The sequence below is a fragment of the Protopterus annectens genome, chromosome 6.part0 (assembly GCF_019279795.1).
Source record: "Protopterus annectens isolate FY-2018-M chromosome 6.part0, PAN1.0, whole genome shotgun sequence".
Classification (NCBI taxonomy): Eukaryota; Metazoa; Chordata; order Ceratodontiformes; family Protopteridae; genus Protopterus; species Protopterus annectens.
In genome coordinates, this window is record NC_056737.1 from 178,045,680 (window position 1) to 178,065,302 (window position 19,623).

The 19,623-nt window shown below is 36.7% G+C and overlaps 1 protein-coding gene across 1 annotated transcript in view; it reads left to right on the forward strand.

Moving 5' to 3' along the window:
• The window catches only part of TMEM63C (transmembrane protein 63C), a 2,716,247-nt gene that overhangs the window by 2,110,565 nt on the left and 586,059 nt on the right, over nucleotides 1-19,623 (forward strand). The window lies entirely within an intron of this gene.

Sequence of the window (19,623 nt, forward strand, 5' to 3'; positions counted from 1 at the left end):
TGACATCTTGCAGCTGCATTCAGCCACCAGAGAACACTCTACCAGTGTAAACACTTTTTACATTGTTGTCAGAAATGCAAGCACTTACACACATCTTTCATTCTCTCTTTCTTTATTATATTTCAGTATGGGTATAACCTTGGCTGGGCATTGCTCACTTACAGCAGAGCCTTAAGGAGAAAAGCTCCATCAGAAAGGAACACATTAAACAGTACTAATAGAAAAATGTAGTGTACAAACGGGAAGTAAATTGTCTATACACAGATCTGCCGTAGTCATACAATGTCACATTGTGACATTCTGTTGTGGAAAAAAATCAGCTGTGATGTCAAAGGAGTACCCATATCCATATGCACATATACTGTATGACATGCTTTTCAGGAAAAAGTCAATCATAATGCAAAATGAGTGGTAGTCTCTACTCTAGCTCAATTGACTTTTTAGTCATGTTCTTGTAAGTTGTAATGTGTACCTTTATATTCATTGCTTCAGTTATTTTTATTTTAACACAGTGTAATTATTTGCTGTTGTACAGGGCCTTGAGTGCTTTTGTTGTAATGCATTTAAAATTTGGTACATAATTCATTTTTCTTGTCATTTATCAAGTTCCTTTTTTTCTATAATATTTCAAAGTGCAGAATAAGTGTTTAACTGTGTACATGTGTGTTAGAGAAGCAATTACAAGATTTCTTTCTCATAATAGAATGTTTCTAGGTAGCCTTTGATATTTTTTTATAAAATAACATGAGAGTAACCAGAAACTCCAAACTATTAGTAAAACACAAGGTTTATTTAAACCAGCAGACTGATAAGCTTTCAAGTTAGTGAGAATTATTTTATCTCACGTACCATTTCTTAGAAAGTAATGAATTATGTAATGATTTACTGTCACTATTCTGTACAAGAGTAGATAGCATACAGGACTAGTTGAAAAGCAGGTAGATCAAAATTGTTGTTTCTCTCCACATCGTTAGACAAGAAATAAGGAAAAATCTTTGATAAGTTTACTGCAGGGGTGAGTATTCAGAGAAGATTAAAGCACTCCAAACTTTGAGATAATTCATTAACTCTGTCCATAGAAAGGCAATGACTGCCATCTGCCTGACTTCATATTCCATAGAAGCACCCTGCTTTTCTTAACCTTTTTCTTACAAATTACTGATATGTCCACATAATGCAGTCTCTTTACTGTCTTGCTGGCACAGTGTCATGCCCTCGGCCTGTTTATGCTTTATTTAAATATAATTTGCATAATCATGCACTCATGAATTCCAGACATATAAATGAATATAAAATGCTCATCACTGCTGAAAAACAAACTACAATTGGTGCTCTGTCATATGTCAAACACATTATTACTGTTTGTTGTCATTTAACAAACATCTTTAATAACAGTGTATTTCCCTTGCTAATAAAAGCATAATCAGACAGAGCAGAAAAATCACTATAATCCATCCAATAATACAGTAATTCACGGTCTTCTTCCTGTGTAATGTCGGTGCAGTACCATTACATTATAATCATGTCTTTCTGTGTGTTAATAATAATCTAGTTAATGAGTTCACAAAAGACATAAATTGCTCCTTTGAAATCAGATAACCTTCTAAGCCATAACATGAAGCAGTTTAAATATAACCTAACAGTACTTTAAAGTCCTGTCACAGTCAGCTCCACCAGATCTGAAAATGCTGAGTGTCCATCATGCACTCACAATCACTTACTGATCATTCCTCTTTATTATTTCATAAATCAGCTTTCAAAAAGAAATTTTTAAATACTTCAGTACTGTCACAGAAGCATAAATACCTTTGCTTAACTTAAGATTTATACTCAAGTTATATATGAATAATATACAGTGTAACCCTCTAAACACAATATTTTGCACCTTCATTTTTATCCTGCAAATTGACCTTAACTCTGCAAACTGTCATGGCTAATTATAAAGCATAGTGCTTTTTTTCTGTTAAATTAAAAAAAAATACTCTTTTCACCTGGAATCCTGACACCTCTCCCCAGTCCTCTATAATCCCAATATTTCAGTATCCTTTTACTGAAGATAAATGAACTTACTCATTTCAATAGAATTTAAAAAGTCATCCGTTTAAGTATCGCTGCGTCTATTTTTGAAAGTCCCTGTATGTACATTTGAGGGTCCTATCAATCATTTCACTTTCAAGTACTTACTATTGACAAACCAAAAGTAGAGTGCCCATGTAATATAAAAACTGCCACAAATCATCATATTTAAAATTATCACTACTTATCTCCATATTTACTGCATATTTAAGTAGCAACCTAATTCAGGTAATTTGGTCCTAAAGCTCGGAATTCATTAAAATCTCAACATGTGCTAATCTTTTTGAATAACTATTCTAGACCTAAGACCGAAGGCTAACCATGCATAACCTGTAAAAATCAAGTAAACTGTTGAGTTGCCTGAAGAGAAGAATCATTGTTGAAAAAAAATAATTTCCTCTCCTATGTTGTAGACGTTGCCTAATTGAGAAAGTTGGGACAAGACCTGTTTCATGGTGTACCAAAATATAAACAACATTAATATATTTTAGGATTCCCATCCAAAATCTCATAAAGTATGTGAGAGTTATAGTCCAAATCTTCTAATCTCTCCAGTGTACCAATCACATGTAAGTTCTCTTGTTTGACAAGTTTTTAAGTGTATATGCAAACTTCATTTGGGAGTTAAAACTGTTCTTTCTTCACCTTACTTTTCCCCTGCACTGAAAATATGGTATCCAACACCACTATATCTTCCTCCAGTTCTTTATGTCTCCTTAGTCATCTAATTCAAGAGAGTACCATTGGTTTTTCAAAGTTCAAACAATACATTCTCTAATGAACTCTCCATGGCTGCAGTAAAGGCAGTGTATTCCACAACTTTATCAGCACCAAGGGCTTGCATAGTTCCTGGTACCATTTGATCTCCTGGCATATCCTTACATTTCAAATATTCTAGATGCTGATATTAACTCTTACAATTTACTTTTTCCAAATTATGTAACCTTTCTATAAGTGCTAAAGGAGTACTAACATTTTAAACATTAAGTCATTGACTTGTGTGAATGAAAGAATGACTTTTTATTGCCAGCCTGTAACATACAACCATGGAGCAGCTGGAAAAAGATGCCTTTCTTTCTGAAGCACCATGAAGTCTTCCCAGGAATTATGAGACTTCTGCTTGCTCATTTCTTCTGATGGGGAGTGTTTAGAATTAGAAATCATGTATTAGATGAACTCATTCCACTAAAGATCTGTAGTGGACAGGAACCTAATTACAGTGCTGTCAGGAAAGACAGTTCTGCGAAATTACACTGTTTTATGAACAGGCAGTGCCCCCAAACTAGCCCCACTATACACCCATTGTCTTTAACACTACCTTTGTACACAGATTGTAATATACACTCAAAAAGCATTTACCCTTTCCTTAGTAACAAAAACTGATTTCTCTCATGAAAGAGAGTCCTTGATACCTTTAGATTTTAATGGAAATGCCTGCTAAGTCTTGAAAGGTTTCTGACAAAATAATTTTTGAAATATGCTTCAAAAAATTTTATATTCCACAAGTCATAAAAACGCCACAGAGTTGCTAATTTACAGTTGATAAAAATCCACTTTCCTGAGCTGAAATTTTGGGAATTATATCTGTAAGTTATAAAGGTATTATCTTAAATATCTTATCATTACTGTGATTTGTGATACTGTTTTAATTTGAGTGCCACACACACACACACACACACACACACACACACACACACACACACACATACAGTACAATGAACCACTAAGAAACACTGCGGCTCCGAAGCATACTACAGTGGGGAAAAGGGAATTTACCTGTGGACGCACTGTGGTGCGATCTCGGAGTTAATATATTTAAGTAGCGGAGGTAAACACTGTTTTTTTGTGTTTTTTATCAGTTCGTTGGACCGATATTCGTAAAAGTGCACTTTCGTTTAAGTGCACTTTCGCGTAAGTGGTCCTTTACTTTTCTTTTTCGAAATAATGAAATTTTGACAAAGAAAAGTAGATCCATAGATATATATATATATATATATATATATATATATATATATATATATATATATATATATATATATAAATTAAGTACAGAACATTCAACTGACAGCTTTACAAGGAGTAAATATAATAAAATAATAGAAATTTGATGAATGCACTGGTATAACATGCCAACTTTCATGATATATTGTCTTTTCTAGTCCTTTGTCCAAATTCTGGAGCTGTATTTTGTAAGAAAATTGGAAGATCAGTGTCCCTGTCTATAAGTGCTACAGTAATACTTAAAACAGCTAAGTTATTGCAAAGATGTCATCTTTATAATGGTAATGATTTTAGAATTCTAAAATGTTAAGTTGATTTTATCTTTCCTTTTGGATTCAGAAATATCATACTTTGCTGCAATGCAATAAAGGTGTCTGTAAATAAAGTATTTGTAGCCATAAAACAAAAGCACGGCAAGTGATTACCTGACCATTGGTAACAGGCAAAATTAATAAAATAATAAACCAATGGATAATCCAAAACTAAAAAACGATCAAATCAAAGACTAAACGTTTAAGGCATGATTGATGTCAAGACAAAGGTTGTGTACAGACGAAAGTTTTTTTTTTTTTTTTTTTTTAAGAAATCCTTTTTCTTGTGGGTAAAAGTGCTCAAATTAAAATACTTTGTAAAGAACCTGTCCATGGCATAATATGCTTGTTTACTTTATTTACACAGCAATAACTTTGCCTGCCAGACCATATTATTAGAGGCAGAATTCTTCATCCATTTGTCAGCTTCCCATTAATAACCTGTAGATCACCTTTATGTAGATTATATTCAATATATTTATAAAAGTATATTACTTAGCAGTAGTTCTGAATAATATTTGTAACATCACGCAGCACTTCTCAGATCATAGTAGTGTGACACAGTTACTGTAGTCAGTGTTCATTTTTTCCAAAACGCAGTTGATTGTAGATAGTACAAAGACTGCATCCAAGAACTACTAGAAAGAATGCAGTTTAATATTTTCATCCCTGGGTTTACAATAATGTTTAACAAAAAATATAAAAACTGATTCATCTCACCATTAAACAGAAAACTAAAATTGCTTTGATTAATCCTTGATGGGCGTCAGTAGTATTTTCCAGAAACAAATACAAAAATGCAAATTAAAAAAAAGTTCTTTATTCTGTATGCCCAAAGCCAGAGTCTTTCTTTCTTAGGCTGCCAAAAGAGTTCAGCACCAGATCAATATAAAACTGTGCTCTCTCTTTTTAACAACCTTTTTGAGAACTGAAGTGTAACTTTGCCAGAGGGCAAGCAGTTCACACCCTTTTTGTAGCAGTCTCTTTTCATACAAAACTTCAGCATAACAGAATCCAGAGCAGGTCTCATTTTCTTTCATGTTACTTAGCTCACTAGTTTTCATTTTCTATCCTAACTAGTTTCCAGAACTATGTTTGCACATTGGTTCCCCTCAGATTAAATGAAACTGGCTCGTCTAATTTGTAAAAACTGGCAGAGTTCCCTCATGACTTTAAACATGAAGCCAGTCCCATGATATATTACAATTGCTTTGGGGAGTCCCACTTTGCTGAACACAAGCACCAGCTCTGTGGTTTAGCAAAGGCTTTGCACAGTGGGACATGGGTAGCATAATCACAAATTACTAAAATATATTGATAATTCCTAGATGTCCTGACTAATGGACAAACCAAACTGGTGGCACTCTTGTCAAAGGATGCATCAGTTATTGCTAATAGTACTGAAAGACAGAGAAAGGTTTTATGTGGAGACGTTTTTATCATTTGTGATAAGCAGTTCAAAACCTTTCTGTAGGGCAGCTGCAAAGGTGCAGTGGTTAGCGTTGCCACCTCACAGCAAGAGGTTTTCCGGTTCAATTCTCGGCTGGGGTACATTCTGTTGATACAATTTTTTATTGGTATATACAAAACTTTACCCAGTCAGAAACCCTCAAAAAATCACATGATAAAAAAAAACTCATGAATATTAATAAAATATTATAGTCATAGTACATGACAATTGAAAATTCATAACTATTTCTAAACATTCCAAATACAAGAACTATAATTTATTAATACCTAGTGTCATCTTATCACCAAGTACTTTGGGACTATTACAGTTAGAGGTGCTCCTGAGGAGTCTCTGCAAGACAGGGGAAGCAGGGGAGAGAGAGAGAGAGAGAGAGAGAGAGAGAGAGAGAGTGCTCTGAAGTATTCCTCATAGGTAACAGAACTCAGGTGCTTGATTTTCTTTGTGATGAGACTTTGGGGTCTTTCAATTCAGATTATATGTGTGGACAGCTTCAAGCCGGAGGGAGCACTGTATTCAGCTATGAGCCAAATAAGGGAGGAGTCGAGAGGTATGATAACATCATAAGACCTGAAGGAAATACCCTTAGTAATCATCTGGGATAAATGGAAGGATTTCCTGACAACTATAGGTACATGGTGGTCATAGGCATGCTCATTGTCCACAACTTTTCCCTGGTCTCTGACAGCTAAGTTGATTTTGAGAAGGGTACCATTTCTGTGGTAGGAGCTAATCTTTTTTTGCTTGTCAATTTAGCATTTGACTTGAGACCATTTGTAGTTGTTAGTCCTTGTAGAATTTGGGAGTCTGAAGAGGAGTTGATCATGGCACCAGGTTTGCAGGTATTGGGAAACTTAGTCAACCGAAGGCATTGAATTTCATCATTGTTGACACAGAAATAAATACCAAACAAGGAGTGGCTCCAGTACTGAGCCTTGGAGGACCTCACTGACAAAGATCATTTTGAAGGAAGTGTCCCCCAGTATTAATTTGCTGTATTCTGTCTGTGTTCTAGCCAGTTTGCTGTCCTTCAGGTAACATAATGGTTTACATGTATATTAATGTATCTACAATGGAGTCAAAAGCTTTTGCCTGGTCGAGGAAAGTTGTGTATACTAACTTGTTATTATCCAAGGCATCAGTAACTTTTTCAAATAATTTGACCAAGTTTAGCAGACAGAATCTACTTTTTATGAACCCAAACTGACTTGGGTTGACGGATTTTAGGCTTCCAACATTCATGTTTATGAAATCCATAAAGCTGTGTTGTCTTATCTAACAAATAAGGTTTGTGGGTCTGTAGTTACCAGGATCAGTGAAGGAGCCTCCCTTGTGTAGTGGGAATGATCACTGTAGTTCTCCAAGCCTCAGACACAATGACAAATGAGAGGCTGAGGTTGAACAGATTGTGGATCAGGTCAATAAGGCAGTGCTTCATACTGTCAAGAAAACACCCTGGCACCGTAACAGGCACCACTGGCAAACATTTGACAACATTAACAGAACAATGATGATCCAGAAGAAACCAGCAGTTAAAAAAAATACCTCTGTTCTTTGTAGGTCTTGATGCACAGAGTAAGTTGGGATTCCATGAGTAGGGCAATGGAAATATTTGCATTCCCTGATACAGTAGTAAGGTTAATTAGGTGGCAGTATGAGGTATCTGAGGCAAGATTTAAAGTGGGAGGGTTCCTTTCTGATGATTTGTGTCCGAACAGAGGAACCAGGCAAGCATGCGCACTTTTCTCTTTGTTATTTGCTTTATATTTATAGCCATTGGCAAGTGAAGTAATAGACTCAGAAATTCAAGCATATAATTGGTATGGTAATCGAGAAATGTTGGTATTATTTGCAGATGATATTATTTTGTATCTGATAAATGCAGAAAAGGACATTTCAGTGTTGTAGAACATTTTGACAGTTTCAAGTCTTTTTGTGATGTACAATTATTGAAGATAAAATGAAGGCTATAGCTATAGACTATAAGGCTATAGCTGTAAATCATGTACCCATAAATAGATTTGACCAGCAATACCCATTTATATATAACGGAACACAATAAAATAAAGTATTTAAGAGTATGGCTTAAAAAGGATTCTTTTATGACAGCTAAGGGTATGCGAGAAGAGGCACAACAGTAAATAATGCAAAAACTGAGTAACTGATAGCTCTTGTTTCTGGATATGGATAGGTGCATACAATCAGTGAAAATGATTTTAGTCCCTTTAGTTTTATATACAGATCAGGCATATTTTTATCAACTAGAAATGAATGAATTTATCTGAGAGGGGGAGAAGGCAAGGGTTAAGTGGAATAAGTTGATTCTTCCAACAGAGAACAGTGGTTTAGGATTACCTGATTTAATTTGAATGGCTACATGAGAGCTACACAGTTAAGGCTCATATACATAACACAAACAGTAAGTTATAATTCAAAGTGGAAAGGGTTAATGATGAAACTGAGGAAGTCCAAGAAATACAGAGATGGTGGGATTTTGCTTGCAGAACCTTAAAGAGAATAACAGCCATACACAATATTATATTCATAAAGAAGAAGAAAGTAGTTTAAGAACTAAGCCAACATGAGAATGGAGAAAGGAGATTTTGCTGATAGGAATGACTGCAGTTTGGGTAATAGAGAGACTGGGATTTTGGATGCAGACATTTAAGGAGAATAGCAATAATCATACAGAATGTTATATTCATAAAGTAACAAAAAGTATTTTAAGAACTAAGCCAACATGGGAATGGAGAAAGGAGATTTTGCCAATTGGAATGACTGCAATTACGGATACAGACAATAGGCAAGAGGGGGCTGGATTTTATTGGAGAAAACTGGCAAAGGAGCAAAGGTATTGGGAGCAAATAATTAGAGGAGAGAAAGGTAATAGAATGGGAAGAGGCCAAGAAGACATTTGGACTGCAGGATAGAGTTTATTCCTCCTATCAGGGACTAATGTCAGTGTATAAGCAAAGAGAAAGAGATAGGGGGATCCTAAGTGAAAGACCCGCACTGGTAGCGTATTTAGCTGAATCTAGAACAGAAGCTTCTGTTAAAAAGGTTAATTAATGGTCATATAAAATATTGTATGATGACTATAGGAATCAATCAGGGGAGGTTAGAAAAGACATGGAAGAGAGATTGGATAAGGAAAACAACAGGAGGACATGTATGGCTCACAAGTATGCAACAAAGTCTAGAAAATTTAGGATTTTTGCTTGGAAGTGTTTGCATAGTTATTCTTATATCCATAGCAGGCTTCAAAGATGTTTTCCTCTGCTAGATGGCAAATGTTGGAGGTATGATGGAAAAGAAAGAGGTAACTGATAACGTATGTTTTTGGAGTATAATGAGTGTGCAGTTTTTAAAAATTCCCTACAGAGTGTGTTTGTTATAAACATTTGGTGAACAAATGGGTGTAACTTAGGAAATCATTCTTTTAAGGTGGAATGAATGCATGATCTGAATTGCCTAGACATAGTAAGAACTTAAGTGTAATTGTGGTGGCTTCCAAAAAAAGGCATTTAGTAGAATTTGAAATCAAAGTGTAAGCCAGCTGTACTTGAAGTATTAATTATCGTAATTGAGATAAAATATATGGAAGTGGATCTTTAGAAATGGGAATGAGCAAATTAAATAGAAATAAATGGAAATGTTGGGAACAATACATGCAAAATAATGTTCTAGAGGAAGAGGAGTGAGGTTTAAGGGAAGGCAGACATTTTGTGCTTTATGTTGGAGTGAGGAGAGATATAAAAAAGAACAATGTGATGTATAATATATGTAACTGGAAACACGGTAATGTGGTTTGTTTTCTTTTATATTACTGGATGTTTGTTTCTGTCTTTAATGATAATTTAATGAAGGTCAACCTATTAATAAAAGCAGATAGAAAGATAGTTCAGCTGTAGGACAGATGAGAGAGAGAGAGAGAGAGAGAGAGAGAGAGAGAGAGAACTAGGGAAAGTGAGAAATGTGTGTCTGTCTGTGCATGTGTGTCTGGTGTGTGTGTGTAAGATAGCAAGTCTCAACCAAAATTTTGCAGTTAAGAGTTTAGAATAACTAAAGTACTGCTTACTTTTGGTTGGTTGTACATTTTGTTAACCAATTTAGATTGCAAGGCGACTGAGAGTCAAGGAGGCAGAGAGATGAGAAAGTTTAGCTGCAACATGACAGTTTTTGATCATTGTATTTAATTAAGCAATACCAGCAACCCTCTTTGATGACATGAGTCTGAGTGTGCTTCTTCTGACCCCAGAAGGATGAGATAAGTGCAGGCCATGGCCTGAATAACAGAATTAAGAGAATTAAGCATACTTGCAACACAATAATCAACACATCTTATGTGTACTGATGACCTGAGTCTGACTGTACTCCTCTTGAACCCAAGAGGACTTTAGAAAATGGTCACATTACTTTAAAGGCAGTAAAATTACAGGGAAAGTAGCTATAATTGCTGGCCTGGGTGTGGCAGCAGTTTGTAAGTGAAACATGACCGACTGTTCAGCTGTTGTTTGCTTAGTTATTGTGGACTGGCATTTGTAGGACTAATGTGATCTAAGTCTATCAAGCTGGTAAAGAATACTTTACTGTGGATATTGCTGTTAATATTAAACAAAGTTGAACTAAATTACATGACCATCAAATAGCTAAATAAAGTAGAACCATATTACATGACCATAATTTTTTTACCACAGTCTGCAAAGTGGCTATAGCTGATGAGTGAAGTTGGGGGTCTGGCTATGAATGAACGCAACTTATCCTGTTCTTGTTTGCTCAGTTTAAATAGTCTGGTTTTACTGGACTAGTGTACATTTGTGTGTAATAAGTTGAAATATTTACTTTTTGGCCACTGTTTATGTGAAACAAAAGTTCGACATAAACAGTGTAGTCTATATTGTAAACAAGGGATTCTCCTCTCACCAGGCTGGACAAGGGGAAGATAACAGTTAGTTGCCTGTATCGAGCTAGGATCTATATTAAGGAAGCAGTCAAGTCACTTCACCACAGGTACCAATATGATTCTGTCATAGTCTATGTGGGTGTAAATGACCTGAGGTGTACCTCAGTGGACTATATGAAAAGAGACATTATGGATCTCACTGAATAGCTGTCATAGACAGGATGTGCCTTGCACTGAGCAATATTCTACCTTCACTAGGGATGTTGCCATAGTATGAACAGCAAATGACTGATTTTAATAATTGGCTTAGTTTCTGGTGAAAATCCAATATGTATCAGCTTTGCCAAGGATAGTTTGCATCTGTCCCCCCTGGACTTTTGAATATTGGCTAAAAACTTATCCATCCCCTTAGAGCATTTTTTAGGCAAGGTCAAACCACCAACATAGCAAAAAAAAAAAAAGTCAAAATAACCTTAAGGTGTTACTGCTCAATGCTAGGAGCCTAAACAAGAAACCCCACACCCTACAAGCTCTCCTCACTCTGGGAAATGCATTCATCTGGGCTGTTAGCAAGACTTGGTTTAAAGCCACAGAAAGTACTTCAGCAGTGAAAGCAGCAGTGCCTTCCATACGTTTATACCAACAGCAGCACAGACAGGAATAAAGGTGGGGGTGTCTCGATGTACAATAGCAGCAAATGCAACTCTAGGTTAGTTAAACAGGATGATGCCCTGAAATTTATCCACATCCATGTCTGTATAGACAAGGTTCCTCACCATGTTCTGGCCAGCTACAGGTCACCCTCTATGGCCTACAAAGCTCACAACTCTCACCTAGACTTACTAGGGGCATTCACCCTCCAACCAGATACCCTATTCATGGGAGACTTAACCACCCCTGTATAAACTGAGAAATGTACACTTCTTCTAACTTACAGGCATAAAGTTTCCTGGAATTAATCAAGACAAACTCCCTGGACAAGATAATTCACTCTCCAACCAGATGATCAAACATATTGGTCCATAGAGCTTCATGTGACATAACAGAAGTAAATAGGATACAGTATTGTGCAGCCAAATTAATAACAGATAAAGTGATCCCAAAAGAACACAAGGTAGTAAGGGAAAGGACGGGGAGAAATCAAATGCCATCGTGGAAGATCGAATAGAGAAAACTATGAAGTAATTAAGACAAGAAGTGTCACTGTTAGAAGAGTTTAGAAGAGGGAACAGATCAACAAAAATACTCAGAAAATAGACATGATAAAAGCAATGTGCAGTATTATAACGAATCAGGATTTATCATACCCTATCACAAATAATAAACTAAAAATATCAGCACAGGCAGCAAAATTTAGAAGATACACAGATAAATATAAAAGAAAACTACAAAATAAGCAATGTATTGATGACCCAAAAAAGTTTTATAGAGAATTGGGAAACAAGGTAAAATGAATTGAAGGACCATCACAAAAGGAGAAGTAGATACATTTTGGAGAAATATTTATGAAGATCCTGTGGAACATAACTAAAATGCTAAATGGATAGAAGAAGTAAAAGAAAGAATAAAAGTTCAAATGTACAGGTTATGAAATGGGATGAAATAACACCCATACAGATTGAAACAAAGTTAAGAAAAGCCTCTAATTGGAAATCCAGGCCCAGCTGCAGTACCTAACTTCTGGCTAAAAGTATTAAAATCTTTGCATGAAGATTTAACTATGACTAAGAACGATTTAAATGCGTATCCTGAACAGACAGGAAAAACAGTGCTCCTACTTAAGAGTCAACCTGCAAGCTACCCTAAAAACTATAGACCAGTAACTTGCCTTCAGATGACATATAAACTATACACTGGAATTGATACCAACAGAGTTTATAGTCATTTAAAAGAAAGGTCAATTGTGGCAATAGAGCAAAAGGGTATTAAAAGAAAGTCATGTGGAACAAAGGATCATTTGTTGTTAAATAAGGTCATAGTGGAGAACTGTAAAAGTAAAAGTAATGCATGGATAGACTACAAAAAATCATTTCACATTATCCCACATTATGGATAAAAGAGTGCTTGCAAATGTATAAGATACACCCTACTCTGATAAACTACATCATAACGACTATGAAACAGTGGCAAACAACTTTGCAGTTAAGCCATGATAAAGGACAAATTACTATTCCAGGGATAAAAATCCAAAGGGGGATATTCCAGGGTGACTCTCTGTCACTGCTCCTCTTCTTCTTTGCCCTTAACCCATTAAGCTGTTTGCTTAACAGGTTAGGTCACGGCTATAATTTGGCTCCCAGAAAGCTACAAAGTGTAAAGACCTCTCATCTTCTCTTTGTCGATGATTTAAGACTGTATAGCTCATCAGATGACGAACTGAAAGCATAACCACAAGTAGTCAGAAACTTTCTCAGATGATATAAGAATGTCATATGGTCTTGATAAATGTGTAAAAACAACCTTTAAAGCAGGAAAGCTGCAGCACCAAGAAAACATCAGTTTGGGACAAGAATGTGATGTAAAAGAACTTGAGCAAGAGGGAGTGTGTAAATATCTGGGAACTGTTGAAGGAGCAACAGTAAAACATAAACAAATGCAAATAAAACTCAGGAGTATTTTAGAAGACTTAAATTAATTCTGAAAACAGCATTGACGACTAGTAACAAAGTTCAGGCTATAAACCAATTTGCTCTACCTGTCCTAACTTACAGTTTTGGAGTTATTGACTGGCCCCAAAAGGTGTTGGATAGATTACATAGGAAAACAAGAAGGATGCTTCATGCTCATCATATGATTTATAAAAATCAGTGCATACCAAGATTATATATTCCCTGTTCCAAAGGAGCTATGGCCCTCCTTGAAATTGATTACATGTATAGATCTGCAATCATGGGACTACATACATATCTGCTGACCTCACAAGACCCAAACATAGTGAAAGTTTTGAAACATGAGGAGAATAAATCTAAGATGACATCCCTGCTTAGTCTATCAGAATCATATCGGCATTAAGGGGAAATGAAAATTAAACCAAAAGCAGATAAAATCAGGCAGCAACTGAATGTGCCAAAAAAACAAAACAAAAGAAAGACTATAAGGTGAAGGATCAGATGAGAAGGCAAGAAATGTGGAAAATGCATAAATGTAGATGCAAGTATAGAAAACTCCTGGAACAACCTCATGTTGATCAGAATTGAATGCAGGAATGGTTAAGGAGAGGCGAATTCAAACCAAAAGATGAAAAGTTAATATCGGCAGCCCAAGACAGTGGACTACATATACGTTGGTTTTTCGAAGTCCATTGAACATGTGGGAGAAACAGACAAATGTAGGTTTTGTAAAACAGAATTGGAAATAGTCACACACCTTGTTGCTGGTTGTGACATACTAATGGCAGAAAGACTATATACTGAAAGGCATAGTAATGTGGCAAGACTGTTGCATTGGGGATTGTGCAAACATTATAATATGGAAGTAGCTGAAAAACACTGGAAACATGAGCCACAAAGAATAATAGAAAGTGATGGTCTACATCACCTGGGATCACCCATTACCAACAGTTCAAAAGAGATATTTAAGAAAACCAGATATAGTGGTCCATGGAAAGAAGACAAAAGTATCATTGATCATTGAAATCACTACACTGTCTTGCATACCTGGAGACACAAAGTCATAAAATAACAATATTTGCAGGCACAAATAAGACCAATGTGGAAGAAAGATACCCAGACAGTTATAACAGTAGTAGGAGCAATGGGTCTTATAAAAAATAATCTACAATTGTATTTAGATATGTTACCGATATATGCAACTCCATATGAATTGCAGAAGGAGTCATTACTGAGCACATTGCAGGCACTGCGAAGAGCACTTCTAGCTGACATCAAAGATTGAAACAATATGAATTTTATGAACTTTAATCATACTTTGACTTAGGAATGGGGTCCATTCACGTCATGGTATTAGAAACCCAAAATATTTGAAGAAATTTAAAAAAGTGAGAGACCTAGCATTCATCCATATGAGAGAACATTGCACCCCAAATGTCACATGCTCATTGGTGAAGTTGGACCACAAAGCTGTTTCACTTGAAATAAAAATCAACTCAGAAAACTAACCCCATAAGAGTTAGAAACTATTCTAAAGCAAGCTACAGCCAATTAATGGACACTTTGTCATAATTCATGGCTTCTCCAAACTCCAAGAACTCAGATACCTATATAGAATTAATTACAGAAACCTTGTGTAAACTTGTAAATGGCTGCATTGAGGCTACCATACCTACTGGAAGTAAGCCCAGATCTAACTGTATAGGGATAGTACCATAAGGCAATCTAGGGATAGTACCATAAGGCAATCTGTGTAGGACAGGGTATTCATACCCTGGATTCTCCTGATGAGGAACATTTGAGGGCGTTCCAACTGTTGCAAACAAATGACTGCTGTAAAAGCCATAGATTAAAACTCAATCCAGAGAAAAGCATTGTAGTGCGTTTTGGGAAGTCATCCACCCAAGCTAATTACTTTATCAATAAAACACCCCTAAGAGTTGATGCAGTAGTTAGAAATTTGGGAACATATGTAGTCAGGTCAAATCACACTGGTGGAATCCTTACCTTAACAGGCTATAAAACAAAAGAAAAAAGTCATGGCCAAAGTCAGAATAAGGTACTCTCTGAGAGACAAGAGCTCTCAGATATAACTAACCAAGAAACAAAGAGGTCTGATAAAGTCCAACAAGACAAATTATGAGATCAGGTAGCCTCCTATGCTAAGGACAGTCACAAGGCCTTCTTCAGCTATGCCAGGAAGCTTAAAGGTAATATTCAGCAGAGTGCAGAATTGGTGGTAAATGGTGCATCCTTCACTAACCAGGGTGACATAGCACATCTACTGACTGATAGATTTAGCTCTACCTTTACCCCCACTACCCCTTTGAATTCTCTTCTAGCATATCCCCCACAATTATCAGCAAGGAGCAGGTCCTAAAACACTGCTTCAGTTGCCCCTGACAATGTCCCTGGTTGCTTCCTAAATAGCCTAAAACATGACCTATCAGAACCATTTGAGGCACTCTTCAACTTACAGCCTCAAAAAGGGTTACATGTCAGGTGAATGGAGAGCTGCAACGGTTATTCCTATTCATAATGGTGGACCATCAACTGACTCCAGTAACTACAGATTCCTCAGTTCGACAAGTCTAATATGCAAAGCCATGGAACAAATTATCATGTACGTGATCAACAAGGACATTGGCAACTTGCGGACAGTGGACCTATTACAGTTTGGCTCTGTTAAAGGAAGGTCTTGCCTGCTTAACCTGGTAGACTTCTTCAAGAGGTTCCCCATGGCTATGGATGAGAGGAAAATGGTGCATAACATCCATGCATTCGATACAATACCCCACTCAGGTATTGTTGACAAACTCTCAGAACTAGGCATAAATCCCTGCATAGCTCACTGGATTGCCATTTGGCTCACAGATAAGCCCCAAGAAATCAGGATCAGTGAGGCCACCTCCACCAAGAGACTGGTCACCAGTGGAGTACTCCTTGGACTCCGTGTTGAGAATTCTCTGTTTGGCATCCACTTCTTAGAGTCAAGGCTGTCACAGGCCTTTGGCCCATCAAGTTCACAAATGACTGTAAACTGGGAGCTATCATGGTTTCCACCCATGACATCAACAGCCTAATAGATGGTTTAACAGAAACAGATTACTGGTGCAAAAGCTACAGATTAAAACTCATTGCAAAGGCATGCATTATAGTGACCTTTATGAAATCATCCACTGAAGCTAATTATTTCCATCAATAAAACACCCCTAAGTGGTGACCCAATAGTTAGGGATCTGGGAACATATTTAGACAGCAACCTGGTGTTTGACCAACACATCGCCTAGATAGTAAATAAAATCATTCTATGTCACCCAAGTCATAAACAAGGGTAAGGCATCCAGACCCAAGGAAGTTGTAGTACCACTCTACTCAGCACTTATAAGGCTCATCATTGACTACAGTGCCACCTTTGGCATGTACCTAACTAGGCACTTGCAACAGCTGGAGTGCCTACAGAGGTTCCTCGGAGGTCCCTCACCAGAACGATCCAGGGTATGGAAACCCCGTCCTACACAGATTACATTAACATCCTATCTCTGTACTCAGTCTCCTGCAGGTGACTGAGAGGTGATGCATGCCTAGCATATAAGGTGTCTTCAGATCCAGCTCTGATGTATCTCTTGCACATCTGCAAGACAAAGAGTACCAGAAACACTAGATCCAAGGACCTGCACTTTGCCTGTGATATAAATAAAACATGCTGAAGTGACTCATATGTGTCTCAAAGGATCCCCACTCTATGAAATAAGCTCCCTATCTGCATGAGGCAGAGTTCATCCCTGACCGTGTTCAAAAGAAAACTTGTTCATTGGATGGGAAATTGCAGATTCATCGCCAGTCTGACCACCATGCCACTGATGGACAGAGGATGACAGTAAGTAAATTAATCTGCAACTGGCATATCTCCCGAAATAACCCTTGGCTACCTCATTGCTAATGTATTTCACCATATAGGCATCCAAGGAACTCGTGGACAAAACTGGGTTGGGTTGCATGGCCAGGCTTATAGACCCTGAAACCTGTGAACCTATGATTCTATAAGTTAAAACTCTTCCTGATTTTGCCTCATATTTTGGACTGCTCCTCATAAAAGTTGTGGTTTTGTGTCAAATCCTTGAGGATTGCAGTGGCAAAATACTGACAACTGAGTTTCAGACTTTATATCCTTAAAAGAATGCATGCCAGTGCAAAAACTGTTATATACCAACTTTCCAAGTATAATGTTTAAAATCTGACATTGATTTTTGAATCTTTGTCCCTCATTATGTTTTGATTTTGTCCCTGATTCTTCTTCTAAGAGGTTGAGTTGAGAGATATTTGTATTACAGTTAGATGAGGTATGCACAGGAAAGTGGCTGCAGCTGCTGGATGGAGTGGGATTGTAGCTGTCTGTGGAGGCATGTAATTAGCTGTCTTGCTTTTTATTTTAAGCAGTCTCACTTTGCAGGACGTATGTGCATTTGTGTGAAATAACTGGGAGTACTTGTGTCTAATGCAGGTGAAATGTGAAACAAAGCTGAAATTACATTGCTGTCAACCATCCCTGATTTTGCATCATATTTGGATCATTCTATACAATTTATGATTTTCTTTCAAGTCATTGAAGACTGCAGTTATTAAACCATGACAGATTTTTGAGTTTCAGACTTTATGTCCTTCAGAAAAAGCATGCTAATGAAAAAAAACTGTTATTCTACCAATTTTCTTATCCAGAAAGTACACACTAATGCAAGCACTGTTATTCTAGCAACTTTCTAAATATATGAGAACAGTATGTAAAATCTCTTACTGATTTTAGGCCTCTGCCACTCATTAATTTGGGCTTTGTCCCTGATTCTCGCACTAAGAGGTTGAGAGGTATTTTTTCACAGTCACATGGAGTTTATACAGCAAAGTGGCTGTAACATCTGGGTGGGGTAGGGCGTGCCTGTGGATGAAAGTAATGTACCCTGTTTTTATTTATTCAGTTGAAACAGTCTGGCTTTACAGGACTAATGGGCATTTGTGCGAAGTAAGGTGGAATACATGGCTACTGTGTATTGAAACAAACTTGAAATGCATTATTGTGCCTATAATTATTCATTTATTTTGACCACATTGAGATAGCTGAGATGTACAGAGTTAGCATTAGGGCTGTAATTGCTGGATGTAGAGGCTGGCCATGGATGAGAATGACAGACCTTGTCATAATCAAGTGAAACAATCATTAGTCTGTCTTTGCAGGACCAGTATGTATTTTTGTAAAGCAACCAGGATTATTTTACTATGGTCATTTTTTTATCACAGTCAGACATTTGAGGTATACATAGTAAAGTGCCTTTGATGAGTGCAGACATTGGTGGACTATAATGACAACAATTCAAGTGGTCTTTTTATGGCTGAAATGTTCAAAAATTGAAAATGTTATTATTGGTTAGAAAATGCTGTTTCACTTCTTGCTGGAAAAATGTTCAAGACTATTCAAATCTGAAATAAACTCATAATTTATTTTTGATTATACAATTGATCTGATGTTGCCCTTTTCATTCTTTCCCACTGACGGGTCCCGGATCTGATCCTTGGATCTGACTCAGCCGCATTTCCTAGACTTTGGATCCTAGTCTCAAGCTCCTCCCTCTTCTCATAACACACCACACTATGCTCAACTCTTCAGATCTTGTTTGCTGCCATCTTGGTGAAATGGAAGAATCCAAATCTTGAGCTGTCAGAAGCTTTCTTTATCTTCATTTTCCTAAATCTAGCTTGTCTTATTCCTATGGTTCTTTTCTTCTTTCCTCCCTCAGTAGTCACTTATGCTAGAGACGTTGCCTTCCATTTCTTGGAGATTATTTTTTTGCTTTTTGATGTGCTAGAGTTTGTTTTTTACAGTCGATAGTCCCTTTCAGATCATGCCTTTTTGTCTTCTAGTGCATCTCTCATAAAATTGAGGTTTTATAGCAAATCATTGCAAGTTATTCAAGTTGGAAGTTGAAAAATCATCATAGACTTTCATTTTCGACTTTCATACCCTTCAGACAGTTCCTGCTAACACACTTCCTGTTAGTCTATCAACTTTCTGATTTTGTAAGAGCAGTTATTAAAACTTGTCTAGACTTCTTATCCTTCAGGTAACTCATGCTAATGCAAACCTGTTACTCTATCAACTTTCTTAGTTTCTTTGATTTAGGAAACTCTTGCCTTGCTAACCTGTCATTCTTTTGGCTTTTGTAGTCGGTAAGTTTATTTCTCGCTATAAGAGGTTGTAAAGTG